The sequence below is a fragment of the Marmota marmota genome, unplaced genomic scaffold (genome assembly GCF_001458135.2).
Source record: "Marmota marmota marmota unplaced genomic scaffold, marMar, whole genome shotgun sequence".
NCBI lineage: Eukaryota > Metazoa > Chordata > Mammalia > Rodentia > Sciuridae > Marmota > Marmota marmota.
The window spans coordinates 32414383-32440362 of record NW_025999842.1 but is presented as its reverse complement, the minus strand read 5'-3'; the positions used below and the strand labels follow the sequence as shown (position 1 = coordinate 32440362).

Genomic DNA, 25980 nt, shown 5'->3' with positions numbered 1-25980 from the left:
ATGTTTGACATCTTGTAGATTAATATGAGTGAGGTATCAGAAGGATGGGTTGGCACTAAGGAGATGTGGTTTCTTGTGCCATGTCTGTCTCTTCTCATCTGTGCTTTCCTGGACTGGCCAATTTTGAGGCCCCTTTTCTCAATCTGTGAAAAGAAAAGACTTGCACTGAATGATATCTGAGAGCTTTTCAGCTCTGGAAACATTTGATGATATTAAGGGCTCAGTGTCATGTGGGTTCTGAGTCTTAGCCGAAGCTTCTCTTGTTGTTTGGCTATCTGGTGGATTCTGTATTCACATGCGTTCCATTTAGATCACATGCTATGAGCTCATTTACTGAGCTTTTATAGTAATACTTAAGCATTTATATATTGCTTTTCATCTTCAAAGCACTTAACATACTTATGAGTCCTTCCAGCAACACTTTGAGGTAACTAAGTAGTATTACAACCAGGGCAAGAGAGAGAGACAGAGACAGATATATTGAGTGATTTATCTCTGGTTAATGGAAGAGAATATACTAGGACAACACAATTAAAAGTAAAATATTATTTAAGGAAACAGAGAGAGTAGCCAGGTGTGGTGGCACACACCTATAATCCAGGCTAAACAGGAGGCTGAGGCTGGAGTGGTAGATTGTCCAGTGTTCAATCCCCAGAACTAAACCAAACCAAAACAAACAGAACAAAAAAGCAAACAAAATCAGAGAGTGTGTTATGGCCAGCATTAAACTTGCTTCCTTGTGTCATATTAGGTCTTTGTATCAAAACCCTTCTTCCTCTGAACATTCTTAGAGTTAAGCTTAGTTGCTCCTCCCAGCTCTACTTCAGGATTTTCTCTAATCTTTGTAGGATGAAGGCGTTCTGATGTTGTCTGCTTCCTTGAAGGGTAGAAGTCACACCTTGTACAAGCACGGTGCTCAGTTCATAACTGAAGTTGGCTTAGGGGGATGGTGATATGGGTCCTTTCCTATTTTAATCGGTCTAATCAAAATCAGAAGGAAATATATCTGTTGTAAGAAAAGGAAGGTTTCTATTGCAAGAAACCAGCAAATCTACATAGTGCATGTTTCTGGCTGCTGATTTGCAGGTTTGCAGTCATCTACTCTTTCTGTAGCTTACTAGAGAGGAAGGCCTTTAAAAATAATGCCTAACATATGCCGAACTTTGGTAACCTTTGCTGGTTAGTGAAAATTTAACTCTGAACAGGATCTGTAATCAGAGTCCAAATAATGAGGCAATTGCTTAAAAATTTAGAGTCTAGGTTGAGAATTCATAACCTGACGCTGGAAGAAGAGTGAAAAGGGCTATGACAGAGGGATGGCAGAGAGATGAGGATGAAGAGAGAGAAAAGAACTTGAGTTCTCTAAAGGAGAATTGTTACCGCATAAGAAATTCTCTTGGGAAGTATCCATCCAGAGACCTCTGGAAATAGGTTAGTATTGAGAGATGAACGCCCCAAGTACCTATATGAACAATTCCCTTTCTCTAAATTTGATTACTGTCATCATAATGCTATGTATTTTATTTAAAAAATAGTTCAAACCTCCTACAAAGGCAGGTCTTTGGTTTCCTGTCTTTGGAGATGTAAGAATTGGAAGAAAAGAAATATGGACTTGGAGAAGTCTAGGGCCAGCTTGCTCCCTTCCGGCTCAGGATTAATCATCCCACATAGAAGAAAATGAACACATAAATAAATAAAAATTAGTTCAGATTAGACTTATTTTGCCATCTGCTTTAATCTAAGAATTCATTTCTCTGTAAATTCCTAACAGTATATGACAGTTTTAGAGGTAGATCAAGGAGTCGTAGAAATAATCTATTTATGTATAACATTATATGTTCCAATTAACAACAACAAAAAGACACCTGAAAGTGGTTTATCAATATTCATAGCTGACTGGGAAAATCCACCTCTGCCTGTGTTTTTAAGTTGTGCAGTTTTCTCCTGGTGTCTATTTTTGATCGTCTGCTCTGATACTTGTTGTAACTGCTCAAGAAAAAGGGTTGTAAGAAAAAGTGTTTGTCTCAGAAAATAATGTTTTTGTATCCATTGACTTATGAAACATCATTTTCCAAAAGTACTGAAATTCGCTGTCAGGTGAAGATACTTTGCAGAGGAGGTAGGGAGAGAGAGGCTCCTATTTGTTTCTTGCTGATCTGGTTCTGGCCCTAGAGCCTGGAGGTCATCTTAGCAGGCTCTGGAATCTGATGTTTTCTTTTGATGCGGGGTGATAGGACTTGAAGGTGACTTTCTCATGTTCATCTACTCATGATGGACTTGTTTATAGTTGCTTTATAATTTGTAGTGTGAAATTAAGATTTTTAAAAATTGGATAGTTTTGGAGAATTCCGGGGTCTTAAGACATCCACCATCAGTAATGAGAAGGTTTCTCAGTGAGAAGAGAATCACCATTTAAAAAGCAAGCAGGCAAATCTTGTAAGTTATTTCATCCTGGCAGCAATAGAGCCAGGGAAATTGTATTCATTAATGACTGGAAGTCACTTGAAGTCCTCAGGTCTCTTTTTCTTACACAACATTGAAAGAAAGCTTGCAAATTTTTACTTTGCAATTCTTATTTTTCATGACATTGCAGATGTCCAGGTGGAAGTAATTTCTCTGCGGTCCATAAATCTGGTCCTTAACAATTTACTACACTCTGCTTTGTATTTTGATTAACTGTCTACATATCTTATTTGCTGTATTAAATTTAAGCTCTTTGGGGAAGGAACTATATTCTATTAATCTCTCTATATTCCTATGTGGCTATAATTCTGCTTGTATATAGTAGAGACTTGATATATATGATTCATTTGTTCTATTGTTATTTTATTTAATCTGCATATATTGAAAGCACTTCCCCTTTTACCAGTTAGTTCCTGCTGTGATGTATCTGTATAGTGCTCCTTACTAGAAAAAATCCCTACCCTAGTGTTCAAAATATTTTATACTTTAGATCTATAACAATTAACAAAGAAACATAGCACTGTCCTTATCCTGTCTAGCCATAAAGTAAAAAAAGTGTGAAACAATAGAGTTGGAAATAAATTCTCTCTCCAATTAGGCCTTTGCCACAAAAAGAAATGCAAAATGCTATTATTTCTTCAGATACTGTAGGAAATATATCAGAATACCAAAATATAAATTGCTGTATTCCCAAATTCTTCTCACATACTTACTCTTAAAAGAATGCCAGAAAGCCGCATTCAGGACCCATAAATTTCAATAGGATAGAACATGCTTCATTGGAATTTTGCTTAACATTATTGTGAAATGCAGTATCAAAATAGCCCAACCCATTTCTCTAGAGTAAATAAAAAAAAGAAGTAAAAAATTATTAAAGCTGTAGCTATATGAATGTTAAACAGACTTTGAAAACTAACTTAACTAGCCTGATTTCCTAATTCTGCTCAACTACACTGACCCTTAAAATCTTCTTTTTGCTTTAAGAAATTTAAAAATATATAATATGGTTCCTTGGCTCAAAAACCAAATTATATAAAAACTATTAAGAAATAATTTTTCTATCGTTATCCCTTATCTGCTGTCCCTCATCCCTCTCTTTTTGTTTCCACTAAACATTTCTTGACAATATTTTTATATTGTATATAAAATTCTCTTTCATAACCAGAATGTTGGTTATAAGAATTAATGTAATCTGTAATTAATCTGTAATGTAATCTGCCTTCTGTTGGTATACATTTAGGTTGTTTCTAATGCTTTGCTATTATAAACAATGATTCAATGAATAAATACAAGAGCTATTTTACAAATAGGCAAAATAGGCCAAATTAGAATTGCAGAAACACAATTTTTTTTCCTTTTCTTTATCTCTCTTTATCAACTTTTTCTTTTATGTCTTCTGAATTTAAAATTTATCTTAGTGTAGAGTATCAGGTATAGTTTAGTAAATTATATTTTGACATAATGAGAAAAAATTAGATCAAGCTTTTCTATGGATTAGAAAAAAAAACTGAATCCACCTTTTAAATAAATGGCTCAGATTGTTGTCTACATTGATTATTCAATGAAAAATCTACCCCCATCCCCCAGTACTAGGGATTGCACTCTATCACTGAGCTACATCCCCAGCCCTTTTTGCTTTTTATTTTGAGACAGGATCTTACTAAGTTTCCCAGGCTGGCCTCCAACATTTGATTGTTCTTCCTCTGCCTCCCAAGTCACTGAGATTACAGGTGTGCACCACAAAGCCTGGCAAATATCCGGATTTAAACATCACTTTGGGAGGGAAAGGGCTCAAGCAGCAAATGAAAAGGGGCATGAAGTAGCTTGGTAGTAGTGTGAGTTCCTGAAGCTCCTGGACAGCTTTTTACTGGAGGGGATAGAAAGCAGGTGTCAGATGTTGACAGAATTTGCCATCACTTTTAAAGGCCTACTTAGTGAAACCAAGTGTGAAAGAGTTCACACGTTCCTGAGATAAGACTATATGTTGGAGCTGTTGCTAGAACACTCTATCTCAGCCAAGATAACAGGCACTTGAAGATGGCCAGGACTACAAGAGCATTTGAAAAAGGGCAAATCTCATGCAGTCCCCAGCTCCACAACACCCTATTCATGCCAGAACAACCGCTCCTGGCCAATGTGGTCAGTAATGATCACAATGAATGAAAGAGGTTCCTGGACTGTTAGTAACCTTGAACTGCCCTCAGCATAAGAGCAATTAAGGAAAAATTAATTGGACAAAGCTTTAGTCATGGAGTAAATTGCTTTTGCAGGTGTTCTAAATATCATAGTAAAATATACTGTGTAGTTGTTTATGCTGGTCATTTAAGGAACTCTGAAAATAAGAAGAGACAACTGGGCTGGGAAAAGAATCTAGAATTATTTCTTGTTCTGTCATTAACTACCTAAGTGTGTTAGACTGAGCTAATCACTTATTCTTTTTGGTCTTGTTTCCTAAAATATTCACTTTTGATCTAGTGATGGAAACTATAAAATCTCAGTGGTTTACAAAAGTGAAGAATAAACAAAGTGTGTTTTTTACTTTCTTGGCATGTGATATGGAGCTGATGCACGTCTCCTCAGAGTGCCCTCTTGGTTGCATGCTGAACGGTCTGTCCTTCCAAAACATGTGAGCTTCTGGTGGAGAGAAAAAGACAAGGAGTCAGCAAACCTCATGATGACTGTGAAAAGCTTCTGCTTGGCCATGTAGGTACAGCTCTCCCTTACCTGCCAATGGCCAAGCCAGTGTCAATAGGCATTGCATGCTACCTGGCGATGGGTGCAATCAATGAATCATTTCATAAAAAAAGAAGGGTAATATTTGGAAACAGTGATACAATCTGCCCTGGTTCTAATTGTAATTTTATCACTGCTTTCCTGAATTACATCACAGCACTCTGATTTTCAGGGATTAAATGGGGCTTAGATGATCTTCACCATATTTTCTGTTCTAGAAATAGTCATTGTGATTTGTTGTTAGACTGTCAGGAATGCTACTTCTGGATTGTGGTTACCCAAAGGAGGGTCCACTTTATATCTATTCCTATGATTGCTTAAGATACACTTTATGACAATTATCACTGGTTATAGTTCATTAAATTATCTCATTTACTTTGATGTAGAAGATGAAATTTAGATTATTACCCAAGTATGTTGAATTCTCTGGCACAAATAGTCATGCATATATAGATATTAATTTTTTAAACTCATTTGGCAGCACAAAACATTTTTCTTCTCTTTTGGCAGTACTGGGGATTGAACCCAAGGCCTTTCATACACCAAGCAAGTGCTCTATAACTTATCTATACCCCCACCTCTTTTTATTTTATTGCGAGACTAGACTGGCCTTGAACTTGTGATTCTTTGGCCTTTCTCCAGTAGTTGGGTTATAGTCATGCCACTGTGCCCAGCTAGTATAATGCTTCTAAAATTATAAGATATTGAAGACACAACAACTAGAGCTCTTGAGAAATTAGATAGGCTTGGATGAATATAATTTATAAAAGAGTTTCATGAAAAAATTAATTGTAATTAGAAACTATCAAAATATGATTTATATGCAAATATATACTTGACATTGGATAATCTTATAAATATATGCTGAAATTACAAGCTCAGACACTTAACAGACCAGTAGTCATAATATAAGCAAAATGCAGTGCCACTTTCTAGGTAGGTGGAGACTATGTAGCAATTGCAGATCAAGAACTCTGAATTGGATTTTAAAGCCCAACTTAAACCTTCCCTATCATTTAGAATTGACTGTGTGTGACTAAAGAACCACAATTAGCAAAGATTTAACATGAAGAGATTTATTATAGTTCTTGTTGACATGATTCAGTGGTTGAGTGTCCATGGGTTCGATCCCTGGTATGAAAAAAAAAAATACTGGAGATAGACAGTATATTGTAGTGAACATATTACAAAATAGTCTTGAAGGTGTACTCCTTTCAGCTCATGATTTTAAATGTAGTGCTTTCTTCATGTTTCTTCATGTTTCAAGATATCAACCAGAGCACGGAATGATTGCCAGGTGGCAAAATAAGGACTGGAAAAAAATGTGTGCAACAATATTTGCATTAGTTACTTTGAAGCGATTTTATTGAAGCTGCCACTCAACATTTCTCTTATGTCTCACTGGTCCTATAGTCACACTTCATCTACACAGGAGGAAGAGAAAATAATTCTATTTTGGGTGGCTTGATAGCCAGTTAAAAATTGGGCATTCTACTACTAAGGGAGAAGTGGGCAGGCTCAACTTGGTAGAAATGTGATATTAGACAGCAGCAGCCTTATTCATGTCTTCTCTGTCCCCTGAAATTCACTGCATCCTCAGCTACTATTGCCATCTAACCAAGCTAGCAACTGATGGCGGGTTCACAAAGTCTGACTACATCAAGAACTTAGAAAACAGCGCAGAAAGCATGCAAGCACACAACATTACCTTTTCAAAATCTGGGATGGCTCTTAACCTTAGGGGTCCATTGGAAAGAGAAAGAGCCACCTGAATTCTTTATTCTTATATAAGGGGGAAACACAAAGGGAAGTTCTATGGAATGTTCTTTCCAAATAAGGTGAAGAATCAGGTTTTTCAGGGGGTGAGTCTAGTTTCCTGATGTCTTGTGGTCAGGAGATTGATTGACATCTTGGTAAGTCACATCCATCTCAGGTGCTGTTTGAGATCATAAGGCAGAGCAAGCGAACAGGACCCAAACATGCACAGCCCAGACAGAGCAGCAACGTCAGTCTATCCACTCATGCACTCAAAGTGCTCACAGCTCACGCACACAGCCCATGGTTGGCCTGCAACATGCTACATTTGCACTGACCTGTGGGTGTCTCATTCGGGAGACTTGTTTATCTTGAATGATCAAAGAAAATAGTAGGTTTGTTTTTGTCTGCCATAAGAAAATACTGTGGACTGGTACCTTATAAACCACAGAAGCTTGTTTCTCACAGTTACGAAGGCTGGAAAATCCAAGATCTAGGTATCAACACTATCTGTGAGAGCTCATTTCTTCACAATCAATGCCTTTTAGTTGTGTCCTCACATGGTAGAAGGAGACAATGAATTCTCTTTTATAAAGACAGTAGTCCCAGGCTGAATACGTATTGCTGTTATAATGGCAATAATAGTATATAAGAGCCATCATAAAAATATTCTTTTCCCTTGGACCCATCCACTTCAATCCTAAAAATCTATCTTAGACCAAATAATTCAACAGGAAAAAGAATTCATGTACTAGAATGTTCCTTACTGTATAATTTATAGTGTATTAACTAACAGTCGATTGCAAGTAAACAATCTAAAAATAAGTAACTGACTTAATAATTCATAATATTTCAATACAATGAAAAATTGCAGAAATTATGGAAACATGGCAAAAAGTTGTGTTTTTTTACTAAATAAAAGTAAAAACAGAATGTGAAAGTGACAGTGTACGTTCTAATGGTTCTCTCTCTATATATATATACATATGTATGTGTGTGTGTGTATATATATATATATATAGAGAGAGAGAGAGAGAGAGAGAGAAAGAGAGAGAGAAATAGAATAAGAGAAGACTATAAAATAATATTTTCATAAAGTGATGAGATTGTAGGTGATTTTTATTTTCCATAAAATTTCCTTTAGTTTATTTTGTAATGTAGCATAAATATATGATTAAAAAATTCTGCACAAGTAATTACTGAGTCCTAAAGCAAGCTAGTAGGTAGCAATTCCCTTTTTAAGGATGTCTGATATGCTTGCAGTGGCTAGAACAAAGTGACATTAAGGAACTACTTGACCAGTTCCTTTAACCTGATGCTCTGACATCTTTCCCATCACCAAAGAGCAAATATTTCTCATTATTGTCCATTAAAGATAATCATGAATTGAAGTGAGTCTAAGTTAATCTCAATTTGGTACATTCATCCGAGGAAGAACAAGCTTTTTAGGGGTCAATATAACAAACCATTTCTTAACATCAGCCCACTCTTCCTTGGAAGTATGTTGTAAAAATTGACTTTAGGTCTTACAGCTAGTAGCTCTATGGTGTGTGCATAAATAGAATGAAACCCTCAACACATTATCCTTGTTTCTTCATTAGCACTATTAATTTTAAAAACAAAAAACTGTGTGTGTGTGTGTGTGTGTGTGTGTGTGTGTGTGTGTGAGTGTTCACCAGGATTTATATCTATAAAATCTAGTAAGAATTTTGGGTCAACCTGATTAAAATTATTTCCCTTCTTTTACCCAAACCATGGGTTTTATTCTTGTGTACACATCATTAAAAAGTGATTAGGATTCCTCCAGGAACTGAGCTGTTGGTTACCTATTGGCAGGTAAGTGATCTCTCAAGATGTTCGCTAATCCTCTGATGTGACTTACAGTGAACATAGGTATGGAATGTTGCTTCCAGGAGATGTGATTTCATAGTACAACTTTTTCAATTATACCTATATTGAGCTATGATTTACATACATAAACTTCATCTCTTTCAAAGTTTATTGGATTTTGGTGTATTTACAGAGTTGTGCAACCATTTCTACTCTTTTATTCAAAGCATTTTCATTATCCCCTCAAAGAAACACTGTATCTATTAGTAGACTCTCATTCTGCCCCATTTCTGTCCCTTGCCATCAGTTATTTATTTCCTGTCTCTCTGGAATGGCTTTGTAAACACTGGCATAGACATTGGACTGATATTCCCTCTCCATTTTTTTTTTGTAATCTTAGCATAAATATACACATATATACATATATGTGTATGTTGTATAAAGAGGTTTCATGTAAAAGCCTTCTTGAGTCTATAAAAATAGAGACCTACTCAGGCATTCAGGTGACTTCTGTGTGGAAATTTACTATAAAGGCAAACATGGAAGTAAGGAAGAGCAGGAAATCTTTGTGGGCCACAAGGAGAGCTGAAAAGTGACTGGGAGCCATATGTACAGTAGGTAAGATGTGGATCCTGGATCCAGCCTCTGCAGGGTTCAATCCTGGCACCTTCATTTCCAGTATGTGCGATCTTGCATGAATCTTGAGGACTACGGGAAGACATGCACCGTGAGACTGAGAGGCAGGTGAGGTAAAATTGGGCTCACAGGAAACAGAGAACAGGGAACAGTGTCTGCCATGTTGTAAGCACCTTGAACATGTCAACTGTTACTATAGAGGACATTCTCTGCCTCTACTGATTCAATTATTTGATCACTTTTTGAAAATAGCTGACTATTTCACACTGACTATTTCATACAGTTTACACACTGGCTGACTTATCTTAAACTCAATAGTCCACAGTTTTCTCTCCTCCTCTTCATAATTCTTGGGTTCTATTGCCTCCTGGTTCTTGCTCTGTTGCCTTTTCTAAACTTCCATATCACTCCCCCAACCACCAGCTCTCACCTTCTCTCTGACATGTCTTAAAGAAACCGTGTCTGTGTTGAATAATTTCAACTCTCATTCTCAATCAGCCTATGGTAGCAGGGCTACATAGCACAGAGGCTGGTACGCATGTACGTACATGCATGCACATGCTCAGGAAGAGATATGACCTTGCTGAAAACTCTGTAGCTTCTGCAGAGAGGGCGGTATCATACCTTGCATGGAATGTCCTATATGCATGATGCAGGAAGTCATTGACTGTATAAAGTGGAAAAAGCAGCCAGGAACGTTGGCACACACCTGTAATCCCAGCTACTCAAGAGGCTGAGGCAAGAGGATCCCAAGTTTGAAGCCAGCCTGGACAATTTAGAGAGACCTTGTCTCAAAATATAAAGGACTGGGGATGTAGCTCCGTGATAGAGCCCTTGCCTATAGTATCCTAGTATATGTGGAGTGTAATATCCAGTACCACCAAAAAAAAAAAAAAAAAGAAGTGAGAAAAGCAGAATATAAATTTATACATCACAATTAAACTAATAAAAGAGAAAAAGAAAAAAAATATAGCTTTAAGAATGTATAATTTATATGATTTAGGTAGTGAGCCACTACTATTTTTTCTTTTTAAACCTTTGGTATAATCAAATTTTCTTTGATGTTCAGATATTACTTTATGTAGTGTACTTTATAGTAAAAATAGTTAAAGTAAAAATATTCTTCAAAATAAAACCATTTCTATGTCTATAAGCTATTCATAAGAAAAACAGAGAGCTATAATAATTACACATCATTTCAGTTAGGAACTTTTCATATGAGAGAAAAACATTTTAGATAGCATTTCTTATATTGTTCAGTCCTCCTGATCTTTGCCCAACTCACACAGTTATATAGTCTTCACCATATTTATTTTCATGGACATAGAGACCATGCAAGGTCCTCAATTCACCCTGCTTATTCTGGAGATGCTGACTCCTCAAGATAGAGTTAAAAAAAAATCGATGTACTTGGAGAAATCTATGACATATGGCTCAGAGTTTATTTCCCAGCTGTTTTCTGTTAACCTTGACTCTAGGATTTTTTTTTTTCCCAAATAAGTTGTATATCAAGGCAGGATGCAGGTCAGTGGGGAGTTGTATTTTGGATGTGAGGATATTCAGGCACAGAGCATGAAGAGACAACAAGATTACTTTAGCAAGTAAAAGATGAGTATCTGTTCATATTTTTCAATTCTTTCTCACTCTCCCATATTTTTCCTTCTTTTTTTGTCTTTTGCCATTATCAAATTTTCACATATGCTTGGTTTCACCCCAACCTGAATGACGTATATTTTTGGAGTAATCCTAAACCTCTGTGGGCAACAGCAGCACCCATTTTAAAGTCACAGGATCGTAGAAGCAAATTAATTAAAAACAGCAGGCTCTTACCTGATGTCTTCAGGATGACTTTTAATTATGCTAAATGCCCTACTTTTTCTAATGAGGATGTTCTGTAAACCTTGCACATGGTTTTCCCATACTGCCCTTGCAGACAAACCCCATGTCCAGCAGGACTACTGTTGCTTGCCAGACCAAATCCTTTCTCTTCAACAAAGCCTGCCATTGTGTCCCCATGCAGCCCCACTGATCTTTCCCAAAGGGCCTTTTAGAACATGTGCACACTTATTTCCATTCCCTGATGTGCTGCATGCAATAATAGCCAGAGAACCATGGTAACTTGCCTTTGCCCCGGACTGTGAGTCAATGCTGTCTGGTGTTCTCTGAAAGCCATATCTGGCAGCTGGACTCTGTGTATGTGTGTGTGTGTGTGTGTGTATGTGTGTTTGTGTGTGTGTGTGTGTGTGTGTGTCTAGTTGGGGGAGGGCAATCTCTGGTGCTTTTGTTGGAGAGTGAGGGAGGAATAAAGAGCTGAAGAAGTGACAAGGTGTCAGTGTCCTCATTGACTCAGCTGTTCAGGGGCCTAATCCCAGCTCACAACTGGATGTCCAAGGGATTGAAGGAGAACTCTCTTCCTGGCTGCCTTCCAACTGTTTCCAAATGCATTTGAAAAAGTTCCATGTGATTTTTTTTTTAATGTAGCACCTGCTCTAACAATCCAAAAGCAACTTTTTTCCTGCTCCATTATACTGTACATCTGTTATTTTGCTGACATGGAAGCTAGCATAACAATTAGATTCATTACTTGCCCAATAAGTTGATTCCAGCCAAGCTTAAAAGACCTCAGTGTATTCTTGGAGCATTTATTCAATGAAAGAACAAATTAAGAAATCCTGTTTATAAAGGCTGCTTGACATTAGCCCAGTGGCATATCATTCATTTAAGTTTGTTTTATTTAAGGTGGTGATGAGATGAAATTAGAATGCCTGACTAATAGGTAAGATGATAAGAGGTACCTAGGAATCATTTTTAAAATTTTATTTTTAGCAAAAAAGCTTATTTGGCTTTTAAGAAAGTTGAAATTTTCCATCTGCAGAACAGTTTTAACAAATGAATACCTCGTTGGAGTGAGAGTTGTTTGGTTTTGTTTTTCCCACTTCTTTTCAATCATGAAAATAAAGAAATAGGTTATTCTCTAAGGCTAGATTTTTTCCCCCTCAAAATTAAAAAGAAAATCTACTTGGAATTTCTTGGGTGGGATGAGAGTAGGTAAAGAAGGGAGGCTGTTTGAAAGCTGTCTCCTCTGTTGAAACACACAGGTTGGCCTAGCCCTAGACACTGCCTTTATGTGGGGCACAGTAAAGTTTTATGGAACAGAATATCATTAGAGATAAAATGGCAAATAAACTGCCAAGGAGGTGCTTGACTGGAGATGCCACCCCTGCCCCCCCAAAATAGATGCTGGCAATTAAGGTAAAGAAAGTTCTTATCTCAGTAGGGAACTTCTAGTTGGCAGGATAGACTTACGTATACCAAAACACAGCTGGTTTACATTGTTCAGCCTCTGTCTCAATTAGGAATGAATTCTGCTTTAAACATTTGTGTCAACATTGGTAAAGAAACAAAACTGTCCCAAGTTTTTTTCTTAGAAATATTGTTATACTTAGGGCTGGGGATATAGCTCAGTTGGTAGAGTTCTTGCCTTGCATGCACAAGGCCCTGTGTTCAATCCCTAGCAACACACACACACATACACNTGTGTGTGTGTGTGTGTGTATATATATATATATATGAGTACAATCAGCTCTTGGTAGTCAAAGAACATTGGTCCTAGGATCTCCTTGGATATCACAACAATGGCCAGTCTCTAGGCACATATCACTTGTACAATTATGGCAGCTGCCCACACATGTGATATCCATATTCTTTTTTTGAACTGGGGATTGAACCCAGAGATGCTTTACCATGAGTCATATCCCCAGTCCATTTTATGGTGAGACAGGGTTTCACTAAGTTGCTGAGGCTGGCCTTGAACTTGCAATCCTCCTGCCTCAACCTCCTGAGTTTGTAAGATTACAGACATGTACCACCACACTTAGTTCTACCCACAGTTCTTAAAAACAAAAGCTAAAGTGGCTTTCTTACTAATCTGTGCTCATAATGGAGAAGGCAGATGCATTTTGAATTTTCAGCTATTTCACACACTATGGGCTACTAACATTTTTAACAATTTTATTTTCTAGGGGGAAAAGAAATAGAAATAATAAATAAATAAATATGTAAATACATGATATGTTAGCTATTACATGGTCACTGGAGATGTTTGATCAGTTAGCTAGCTCTAATACTCTACAATAAGAAAACATTGCTTTTTCATGACTAAATGAACATTTAGACCAGTGCTGTCCAACAGATGTATAATACAAGCCACAAATATAAGCCATATTTGCAATAAGAAGGAATAAGACCCCAGTGAAATTAATTTTAATGATATACTTTATTTTATTCAACATATCCAAAATATTATCGTTTTAATGTGTAATTAGCATAAGGTTATTAAAAATGCATTATTTTACATACAGTTTTTATATTTAAATTTCAAAATCAATTGTGTATTTAATTCTTAGAATGTGTGCTTTAAACCAATCAAATACAAATTAATAGGCAAGTGAAAGGAAGTCTAGTAGAGTAGAGGAAAAAAGAGAAGGGAGGGAGAATAGGAAGAAAATAGGTGAGATAAAGGGGGAGGGTTATGAACCAAAATTTATTTCTAGGCATGTATGAGCTTGTGGGGGACGAACCCAAACTACTATGTATAATCATAAAGATCTAATAAAAAGAAAAGAATGTGTGTTTTAATTTATTTAGATATGTTTTCAGTAACTAAATATGGGTAATATCTCCCATGCTGGACATCTAGATTTAACTGGACAGCTAGATTTGGACAATTCAGTTTTGTGGCCAATTTTTCCACAGGAAATACAGAAAATGATCCAACTCTTCTTGGATCTGGATAGATTCCCTTCACGTCATTCATGTTTAAAGTATATAATTTACAAAGTTAGATACAAAATGTTGAGACAGAACTAGACATAATATTGCATTGTCTTATCAAAGACATACTTCATTTGACAATTACTAGAAAAATACCAAATGGAAAAAGTATTTTCCATTCTCCTACTTTTTCCTTTTAGGAATGTATCTTATTAAAGAGGATGTAGGAAGTCTTATGTAGAGATTAGTGTATGTGTGTATGTGTTCTCTGGAAGTTGGGTGGCCTTGTTATTTAATGGAAGTCATAATGCCATGGAAGTATCGATAGAATACCTAGCCCAAGGACATGGTAGCATGGGACTTCCTGACTGTCATCCCATGTGGATGTATAATTACATATGTATAATTATCTTTGTTAAGTAAAAGCTGTGGTACATTCCTGAATTATATGGGGAGAGATTCCTTCTGAAAGAGACTGAGTCTTGAAGCTCTGTAACTATAATCTCAGCTATAAAAAATTATTTATGGCCAAGAATAAACTTGTTTTGGGCACAAGAGGTATTTAATACAATGAAATTGTGAGCCTTAAAAGTGGACAAATTTGTAATTACCAGTTTCAGAGGAGAATGCTAAAATACAGGATTTAGAAAAGTGGGTGGAATAAATGGGGAGGAAAATCCCAAATTAGAGGTATTCAGAGAGGGAAGTAAGAGAACAGAAAAGTTAAACTTACCCTCTTTTGCTATTTTTCCCAAGATAAGCACTACCCAGGTCCCCCTGCCTGAATACAGGGAGACTATAGCTCCCCAGACCCTCTCCCATTCCCAGCAGCTAATGTGAAGCTAAGGTTGGCAGGGAAGGCAAAACAGGGTGAGCTTATTTTTCACATATTCCATCAACTGCATAGTCATGAGTTACAGATATAGTCTTTCATTTTATTTGGGGGGGGTGTAGTCTGCTGATTGTTTATTGAAATATTTTTCTTCGTGATTAACTACCATCTCTGCACCACTGTTGACATTTCTATGAAGTCATGAGGGTGGTAGCCACCAGCACTGCAGCTCAAATCCTGAGAAGTTCCCAGGATCTCTATAATCTTTTTTGAGAGTTCTCTGGCCAAAGATCACTGCCGCATCTTTTGAGTAATGTTGACAATCTCATCTAAAATGATATTTCTACTGTTTAATGTTTTTCTGTTCTTTTCTGTCTCTTGGTTTTTCTTTGAGGTCTTCAATGACTAGGGTAGAGGCAGAAGGCACCACCTCAGTTTGGGCCAGTTTGTTCTGAATGGTCAGTTTCACTGTAATCCTCAGACTCTTCTGTTCACTGGTTGCCTTGGTGATGTTATTACCATCCTTTTTAGGATACAGTACCGGAGGACCAATCTTGAAGGTGAGTGCAGACATCACACTTCACCACTGGTGCACCTGAGGTATATGACTTCAATTTTGTTGGGGATGAATTTGGGCATTGTATTGGATGCATCTGGTGTTGGATGAACCTGGAGGTGGGACAAATAAAGAAAGTATCATCTTGGATTCCCTTAAGTCAAAAACCAAAAGTGAACATCTTTTATATAACAAATATATCACAGTGAAATTTGTTAATTAAGTAATCAAACTGCTGGAGGATAGAAAGCAAATATTTGTATCTACTCTATATCAGGTGCTTTCCCAATTGACATTATTTTCTTTTGTGTTAACATGGTTTTAATTACACAGAGAATAAATGAACACTATTCATTTATTTACTCATACATTTACTCATTACAAAAAGCAATTATATATGACTTCAATTTATAGATGAGACCACTAATTTTCAGGGAGGGTGAGCCAATTTGGCATGTGGTAGACACAGGATTTGAAGCAGATTTACCTCTTTATCAGAAAAGCCTCGTAGGTAACTTAGAGAAGCTATAGATATTCTAGTGTGGGTGAGAGGAAGGTGAGTGCAGACATTCTAGAGTGGAGTGAGAACTGCTTTTGTATAATAGGAACAATACAGGGCAGGGCAAAGTACAGTGGATAAATGGGGTCACCACTGCCACTTAGTACTATGCTAACTGTCTGATACTTCAGTCTTCCTGTTTCTTGGCTAGATATGTGTCTTTTTTGTTGTTGTTAATAATCCTTGTTTTGTGAAGCCAAGGCAATAAAGAAGGGATATTTTCATTTTATTTTTTGAGGAGCTGAAGATAAATCCAGGGCCTCAGACAATTGCTCTACCATTCAGCTGTATCTCTAGCCTGATAGGGCATTTTTGAGCTATAAAGTAGTATATGTTAATATTTCTACAGATAAAATATATACTGTTTGATATGTATAAGAGTGCAGAGCAAAAGTGGAGACTTTGGATGATGTGCTAGTCAGCCTTATTATCATTGTGATCAAAATACCTGACAAAAACAACTTAGAGAAATAAAGGTTTATTTTGGCTACAGTAACAGAGGTTCAGTTCATGATCTGCCAAATCCATCGCTCTGGGCCTAGGGTAAAGCAGAACATGGCACAAACACATGGCAGAGCAAAGTTCATGTCTGATGGGAACTAGAGAGAAAGAGAGAGAGAAAGGTAGGGGTGGGGAGAGAGAGTGAGAGAGAGAGAGGATGAGAGAGAGAGAACGCAGGAGCCAGGGATAAGATAGAAATCCCAAAGCTGAACCTGAACTACCCTGAAAAAAAGCTGGAGAACAGGAGATTCTAGCAGAGAAGTCTCTCAGGAGGACAACAGGCCAAGTCAGCAGATGGGGAAGCTTGTTTTCAAGATCAAGGATCTGGTGCTCCAGCTGCAAGCTGCTCTACAGATGAACCCAAGAATGCGGAAGTTCTGAAGTGCCGGGAATCTGCAGAGGCACTAAAAGTTCACAGGGTAGAGACACTGTTTGCTGAATTAAACCCAGCCAAGAGACAGTGCACCTTGCCCCAAACACAAATACTTTACTACAAAGAAGGGTAGGGAAAAAAAAAAAAAACCTTCATAAACTAATGATCAGGATCCAAGTAGGAATGGCTGAAGGGTATGTATGGGGGTGCTCAATCTAGATAACTTAAGGACACACTGACAAGAGAAGTCTATGCCCTAAAAAGGCTCACACATAGAGTGGAAGAGATATTCATCCCAACAGATTCACAAAACTCAGCACAGAAATACAAGAAATATGAAAAAAAACAAGGTAACACGTAATGTCTCCTAAAATTCATAATTCACCAGAAACTGACTCCAAAGATATTGAAGTGAATGAAATATCAGATAAAGAACAAAAGAATGATTATAAAAATGATTGATGAATCAACAAAAACAACTGCGTGAATTAAGGAAGTTAGTCCAAAATATGAATGAGAAATTTAATTGGAATTTGTGCTAAGAAATCAAAATTAATTCCAGTTGGTTTACCTCTAAATGTGACTCAACATTTTTCTCTTGAAGCTTTTAAAATTCTATCCTTGTTCTATATGTTAGGCATTGTAATATGTGAAGGTGATCTGGCTGTGACATCTGTCATCCCATTGATCACCAGGCTTGATTCGAATGATCTGGCTAAGTGGGTGTCCCCTTCCTCCTTCGCTGCTCTAAGTGTGTCCCTCCTGAAGCTGCAAAAGTGGTCAAAGAGGATGGCCTTCTCTGATAGAGGAGGACCGTTCTTCTTTCAAGGGTATATGAGTAGCTGTGCTCCCCTGCTAGAACCTCCAAACAAGCTCTCCAGGTCCAAATAAGCAGAAACTACAGAATTCATAACTACTAAGTAGCACTACAGAAAATATTTAAAGAAATACTTTATACAGAAGAAATAAAAAACAAACTGAGAGCTCACAAATGGGCATTTGAAGATCAGCTCAGCAAATAAGAAACAGGGCCAAATAGAACACTGGATATAAATCAAAATGACAGGAATTAATAAACGTTTCTCTATAACAACACTGAATGTAAATGGTCTCACTTTTCCAATTAAAAGATATAGGGTGGCAAAATGAATTAAAGAACAAGACCCAAGTAATGTTGTTTGCATGAAACTCACCTTACTAGCAAAGACAGCCAGCAGCTGAAAGCAAAAGGATGGAAATTGAAATACCATGCAAACAGAGCCCTCAAACAAGAAGGAATAGCTGCTCTCATATCTAACAAAGAAGACTTCAAGCCAAAATTATTCAGAAGAGTTGAAGTTCACTTCATACTGGTAAAGGGAATAATCCAACAAGAAGATTTAATAGTAAATATTTATGCCCCAAATGTAGGCATAACTAATTATATAAAAGAGAAACTAATTGAATTAAAGCTTCAGATAGACCCCAGTACAATAATGCTGAGTAATTTCAATACACTTCTCTCTCCAATAGTTGTGGCATTGATACACAAACTCAATAAAGATACTTTGGGTCTAAAAATATTAATGAAATGGAGTTAACAAACATTTTATTTATTTTAAAACATTTTGTTTTATTTTTAGACTATTTTATCAAACAATAGCTGAGTGTGCTTTCTTTTCAGCTGCTGTGACTTCTCAAAAAATGACCATATTTTAGACCACAAAACAACTCTTAGCAAAAAAATCAATATAACGGTTTCATTTTATCAGATCATAATGCAATGAAATTAGGCCCCCCGACAAAAAAACCTACAGAAAGTATATGAACATATGGATATTAAATGGTACACTTTTAAATGATGGATAATAGAAGAAATCAAAGGGCAAATTTAAAATTATTAGAATCAAATAAAAATAGTGATACAGCATACTGGAACCTCTGGGAAACTATGAAGACACTTTTCTAAGAGGAAGGTTTATAGCTATGAATGGATACATAAGAAAATCAGAAAGATCCCAATAATGCATTCCAAAGCTCTTGAAAAACAATAACAAACCAATTACAAAACCAACAGAAGAAAAGAAATAATTAACATTGAAGCTGAAATAAACAAAATTGAGAATAAAAATGCAACACAAAGGATCAATGAAACAAAAAGTTGGTTCTTTGAAAAGACAAACCAGATTGATAATCCCTTAGTCAAACCAACCAAAAGAAAAATAAAGAAAACCCAAATTAATGAAATTAAAGATTTAAAAAAGAGAAATCATCAAAGGCATCACAGAAATCCAGAGGATCATTAGGGACTATTTTGAAAATTTATACTGCAATAAGTTGGAAGTGTAGAAGAAATAGATATATTTCTAGATGCATATAACATGCAAAAAATGAATCAAGAGTACATAAAAAAATCTTAAACAGAGCGATAACTATCAAGGAGATAGAAGCAATAATAAAATGACTTCCAAAAAAGAAAAACTCAGGACCAAATGAAGTCTCAACTGAATTCTACCAGAACATTTAAAAAAAGAACTAATGCCAGTGCTCCTCAAATTATTACATGAAATAGAGAGGGATGGAACACTTCCAAATTCATTCTATGAAGCCAGTATCACACTCATACCAAAACCAGATAAGGACACCCTAAGTAAAGAATACTAGTGATCAATATCCCTGATGAACTTGGATGTAAAAATGATTAACAAAATATTAGAAAATAATATTCAACAACATTGTAAGAAGATGACACATCATGACCAAATTAGTTTTATCCCAGTGATGCAAGTATGGTTTAGCAAACGCTAATCAATGAATGCAATTTACCACATATATAGAATTAAGGACAAAATCACATAGTCATCTCAATGGACACAGAGAAAGCTCCCAACAAAATTTAGCACTTATTCATGATAAAAAAAACCTGAAGAAACTAGGGATAGAAGGAAATTACCTTAACACCATAAAAGGTATATACAACAAACCAAAGCCAACATCATAATAAATGGGGGAGAACTGAAAGCATTTCCTTTATAATCTGGGACAAGAAAAGGATATTCATTCTCACCACTCCTATTCAATATAATACCAGAAATTCCAGCCAGAGCTATTAGGCAAGAGAAGGAAATAAACAGATAAAAATAGGAAAGAAAAAAGCAAATTATCACTGTTTGCAGGTGATATGATCCTATGCTTAAAATATACAAAAAGCTCCACCAGAAGATGGCTACACTCATAAGCAAATTTAGCAAAGTAGCAGTTATAAAATCAACATGCCAAAATCAATAGTTTTTCTATATACCAATAATAAATCTGCTGAGAAAGAAATAAGGAAAAAAAAATCCATTTACAATAACCTTGAAAAAAAACCCATAGGAATAAATATGTCCAAGGAGGTAAAAGACCTCTACAATGAAAACTATACAACGTTGAAAAAAGAAATTGAAGACACAAGAAGATGGAAAGACCTCCCATGTTCATGGATAGGCAGAATTAATATCATTTAAAAGACCATACTACCAAAAGCAACATACAGATTCAATGCAATCCCCACCAAAACTAGAAAAAACAGTCCTAAAATTCGTTTATATGACTAAAAGACTCAGATTATTCCAAATAATGTTAAGCCAAAAAAGCAATGCTGGAGAGGCATCACAATACCTGACTTCAAATTATGCTACAGAGCTATTGTAACAAAAATTGCTTTAGTGGTATAAAAACAGACACATAAACCTATGGTACAAAATAGAAGACACAGAGACAGACCCATATATCTACAATCATCTGATCCTTGACAAAAGTGCCCAAAACATACATTTGAGAAAAGATAGCTTTTAAACAAATGGTGCTGGGAATCCTGGTTATCCATTGGTTATCACTCTGCAGAAAAGTCAACTTGAAATGAATAAAAAACCTAGGAATTAAACCAGAAACCATGCAACTCCTGGAAGAAAACATAGGGTCAACCTTTCAATATATAGGTGTAGGCAACAGTTTTCTCAATAGAACCCCTAAAGCTCAGGAAATAGTGGTAAGAGTTAATAAATAGGATGGCATCAAATTTTAAAAGCCTCTGCACAGTAAAACAAGAATTTGATGTGAACAAAAACCTACACAATGGGGAAAAAAAAATCTTTGTTAGCTTCTTTGCCAATAGAGGATTAATATCCAGAATATTGAAAAAAAAACCTCAAAAAACTTACACCAAAATAAACTAAATAGCCTAACTGATAAATGGGCAAATAAACTAAACAGACATTTCTCAAAAGAAGAAATACAAATGACCAATAAATGTAGGGGAAAAAATGTTCAATATTGTCATCAATTAGGGACATGCAAACCAAACTACACTGAAATTTCATCTCATTCCAGTTAGACTGGCAGTCATCAAAAATATAAATAATAATAAATGCTAGAAGAATGAGGAGAAAAATAATATACCTTTACCCAATGGGTGGAATTATAAATTTCTACAAGCACTATGGAAATCAGTATGGAGTTTTCTCAAAAGACTAGGAATGGAACCACCATATGATCCAGCAATACTACTCAGTATTTATTCTAAAGAATTGTTATCATGCTGTAGTGATACACAGATACCCATGTTTCTAACATCATGACTGACAATAGTCAGACTATGGAACCATCCTAGGTGTCAATGGATGAATGGATAAAGAAAATGTGTTATATAAATACAACAGAGTTGTATTCAGCCATAAAAAAAAGAATGAAATTATGTCATTAGCAGGAAAATGCATGGAACTGAGAACATTATGTAAGTGAAATAAGCCAAACCCATAATGTCAAGGGTTGTATATTTTCTCTCAGTTGGAAGCTAGAAAGGAAAAAAAAAATAAAAAAAAGGTCAGGTGTGGGGGTATTTCATTAAAAATCATAGGGAGATCAGTAGAGGAAAGGAAAGGAACCAGGGTGGGAGGAGAGGAGAGAAAGGGGTAATACTGGGGAATGATATTGACCAAACTATATTGTTATAATGTGTTCATGTAACAACAAATCCCACCATAATGTACAACTATAATGAACCAATATTTTTAAAAAATGAAAAAAATAAAACTCAGAGACATGTTTTGCGAGACCTCACTTCCTCTAGCCATGCTCCTCCTGCCTATAGTTAGTCCATTCAAATTTTTAATTCATGAAAAATTTGTCATCCACTGAGTAGGTTATAGCTCTCATAGTTTAATCATTTTACCTCTGAATATTCCTTATGGGGGGCACTTCAGACAGCTATTTTGCAGGGTGTAATTGATACCTAAGGAAAAGGAAAAAAAACTAAAAAGATGGAGTAGGGCTGGGATGTAACTCAGGGGCAAAGCACTTGCCACGCTTTCACAAGGGCCTGGGTTCAACCCCCAGTTCCAAAAAAAAACAAAACAAAACAAAAAAGAATCCCCCCCCCCGGCCCGCTGGGGAAGTTGGGAGTCACTAAAGATACTGATTTCACATTTACCTGTTCTTGTTCTTCAGATTTTGTGCTTCTCAAGTCAGATACTAATTTCCCACTGGCTGTATTAAGATGAACAATGGTGATCCTTTCCAAGGCATTAGGGAGACAGCCCACTGCCCAGGAAGGTTTTTGTACCAACAAGAAGCTCACCTGGGGAACAGGGTCCAAGTCTGGTGAACCAGGTACTGTCAGATCTAAATCATTGGCCATGTCACAAAAGTGTGTACCTGGAAATCATTCTCACCAGGAAAATTCAACAAGCTTTAAAAGAGACACAGGTGGTCCTTTTCAAAGCAAAAGAACAGCAATACAATACAGAGAACGTAAACAGAGCTTTCAAAGAGTAAAATAGGGTGCAATTATTTTTCTTTGCTTTACTTTAAAAGACTTCAACAAAGAATTCCTTTGAATATGGAACTGTCTCGATGTTCATAGATGTTCATAAGTGTTCATAGGTGTGGAACCACTTGATTGAGAGCCAGATGGAAACACCCCAGAATGAGGTACTAGGATTCACTGTTAAAAGAAGATAAATCAGTGAAGAAGATAAAGGATTTTTAAGAAGACAATTTCAACCAAAAGGGCTGATTGCCATACAATGTGCAAAAATAAAGCTTTTTGTCAAGTTTCAGTAATTCATTCTTCATTGAAAATGAGTTATTTTTATACTGAATACCTAGAAATGTGAGGATACATTTATGGCAAACTGGGAGAATTGTCAAAGAATTTTTATGTGTATAATTATAGTTTCCTATACTTACAAGTATGCAACTGTCTTTATAGAATTCTTCATGTATTTAATGGCTTCCCATATATTGCAACAGATATTTCTAATCCGTGGAATTTGAATCAATGTCTTCTATTTAAGTTATTCTTTCACATTTCTAGTTTTATGTCTGTCAGTATTTATTTATTAAATTTTATTTTTGTGCATTTGGTGCTGAGCACTCCTTCATTTTTCAAAACCTTACCACTAGGTTGAGAGAGGTCACATGGTCATGTGAAAGAGACTCACGAGGACAACTTTGGTTTGATTCCAGTTTTGCCACTATCCAGCTATTCTGGCAATTTATCCTTCTTTCCTCCTTAATTAAAATAAAAATGTGGCTTATGCTTTGCTGGTGGGACTGCAAATTGGTGCAACCACTCTGAAAAGTGGTATGGAGAGTTCTTGGAAACTTGTAATGGAGCACCATTTGACCCAGTTATCCCACACCTCGGTTTATACCCAAAGGACATACTACAGTGATTGAGCCACATCAATGTTCCTAGCAGCTCAGTTCACAATAGCTAAACTATGGAACCAACCTACATGTCCTTTAGTAGATGAATGGATAAAGAAAATGTGGTATGTACGCACAATGGAATACTACTCAGCCTTAAAGAAGAATGAAATTATGGCATTTGCTGGTAAATGGAGTTGGAGAATATCATGCTAGGCGAAATAAACTGCGGATGCTAATTCACAATAAATGGCAGGGGGGGCGTTGTCTAGGGAAGAATAGGGGTACTTTGGATTAGACTGAAGGGAGTGAAGGAAGGGAAGCGGGTATGGGGGCAGGAAGGATAGTAGAATGAACCAGACATTGTTACCCCATGTGCATATATGATTACACTACTGTGTGACTCTACTCTGTACAGCCAGAGGAATGAGAAGTTGTACTCCATTTGTGTACAATGTGTCGTAATGCATTCTACTGTCATGTATAACTAATTAGAACAAATAAAAATACATAAATAAATAAAGTAAAAAAGAATAAAAGTGTGGGTCCTTATCATTTCGAATGATCTGAAAAGTCCCAGGATTCTGTTCTGTTATCTACTGTTTCAGAGGCTGTTTTAAGATGATTGTGAATCTTTAAAACCTATACCTTAACAGAAAACCCTTTTCTTTCCAACAGGTCTCTGAGGATATCTAAATTGAAATGGACAAATGGTATCCAAGGCAAAGTTTTAGTGCTTCCTGTTCATCTCTTCTTTGCTATTTTGTCTATTTTGATTTCTTTACTTCACTCCGATGTCATAGAAGCTGTTTATTATTCTTGCTGCCATAAAACACTTATCATGGATTCCTGCATTATTTCATTAAGAGAAAAAAAAAAAAAGTACCCACATGCCTTCCATAACCTCTCTGATGAGGTCTCTAGAAATTTGACCCCATTTCCCAGGCAGAGCGTGATGCTCTTCAGGGCTCCCAGCCTTTGGACGCGCTATTCCCATCCCTGGACATTCTCCATCCTTTACAGGTATCACTTCCTCTGCCCTCGAGAACTTCGACTTTTGCGTTTGTCACATTGCCCTGTAATTGTTTGTTTACACATCTGTTTCCTCAACTGACTCAGAGCTCCCTGAGGTCGGAAATCTTGTCTTGTTCAACTTCACAGTTTCCTGTTGGCTGTGGAGACGTCTAGAGCCAGAAAGGTGGTCCACCCTAAGCAAGTATGCGGCCAAACTTCAGAGTTTTCCTGCCTCCACATTTGCCCCATATCCATCTTATCTACTTCGAATTCCTGTTATCTGGCAGCATTGTTTATATCTTTGTAAATCATCTGAAAAAATTTTGTAGATGACTTTTGAAGGGTTTAAAAGGAAAATAATCATCTATGTATTCCTAGGGCTTCTGGTACCTGGAAGACACTAAGATATTAAATAAATGAATGCTTAATAAATGACGCCACTCTAAGAGCAATATTTTAATATTGTTGTGGACTAGATACAGGTACAATTTTTTTCATATACAAGTGATATGGGTGGTTTTTAAATTTTTTTTACATTTACAAATCTGCATTTTATAAGAGTTTGGAAAAATATCACCCAAGGGCTGCTGTGTTCCTCATATCTACAGATAATATTGACAGCAGGAGTTTCAGAGCAGAGTAGCAAGCATATGGCTCTGTCTACTATGATAACTGTGCCAAGGGCAGTATCTAAAACCCTGTGATAATTCAAAAAATGTGGACTCAGCACAAGTTTCCTAATCCCATTTTTAAATAGGCTGCATGACATAAAAGATGTTCCTCCAAAGATTTCTTTTTAAAAATTAATTAAATGTCACCAGGTACAGTGGTGCACACCTGTAATCCTAGTGACTTGGGAGGCTGAGGCAGGAGGATCACAAGCTAGAGGACAGCCTCAGCAATTTAGCAAGAACCTATCTCAAAAGAAGGAGTAAGGGTGTAGTCAGTAATAGAACAATTTGCAGTACCACAAATAAAACAAAAGAAGATAAATTTTTAAAAGTGTCAAGAACTTTTTGTTATACAGGACAAGTTTTAGAATAGCTATATATTCTGGAATGGTTATGTAGAGCTAATTAGCATATAAATGACTTCACATACTTATCTTTTTATGATGAGAACAATATCCAGTGATTTCTTGATCAACTGACAGTCTTTTCAAGGATCCTGGGTTCCTGGTCTCTGAGCCAAGAGGGCCTCACTATGGACATGCAAGAGACAGGAAGTTTCCTTTTTTTTTTTTTTTGGGCTCTTTCTGGGTTTGAGCTTCCTAATTGTCTAGTTCT

General features: G+C 36.4%; 1 long non-coding RNA gene and 1 other non-coding gene across 2 annotated transcripts; both read left to right on the top strand.

The window, feature by feature from the left end:
- Positions 1 to 1154: 1154 nt before the first annotated feature.
- LOC107152892 lies at positions 1155 to 25199 on the top strand. Its single transcript, XR_007343188.1, has 5 exons — positions 1155 to 1431; positions 5025 to 5166; positions 15417 to 15582; positions 24359 to 24703; positions 24842 to 25199. It is a non-coding gene; the product is annotated as an uncharacterized LOC107152892 (long non-coding RNA).
- Positions 1541 to 1671, top strand: LOC125616066. Its single transcript, XR_007346680.1, has one exon. It is a non-coding gene; the product is annotated as a small nucleolar RNA SNORA38 (small nucleolar RNA).
- Positions 25200 to 25980: the final 781 nt, after the last annotated feature.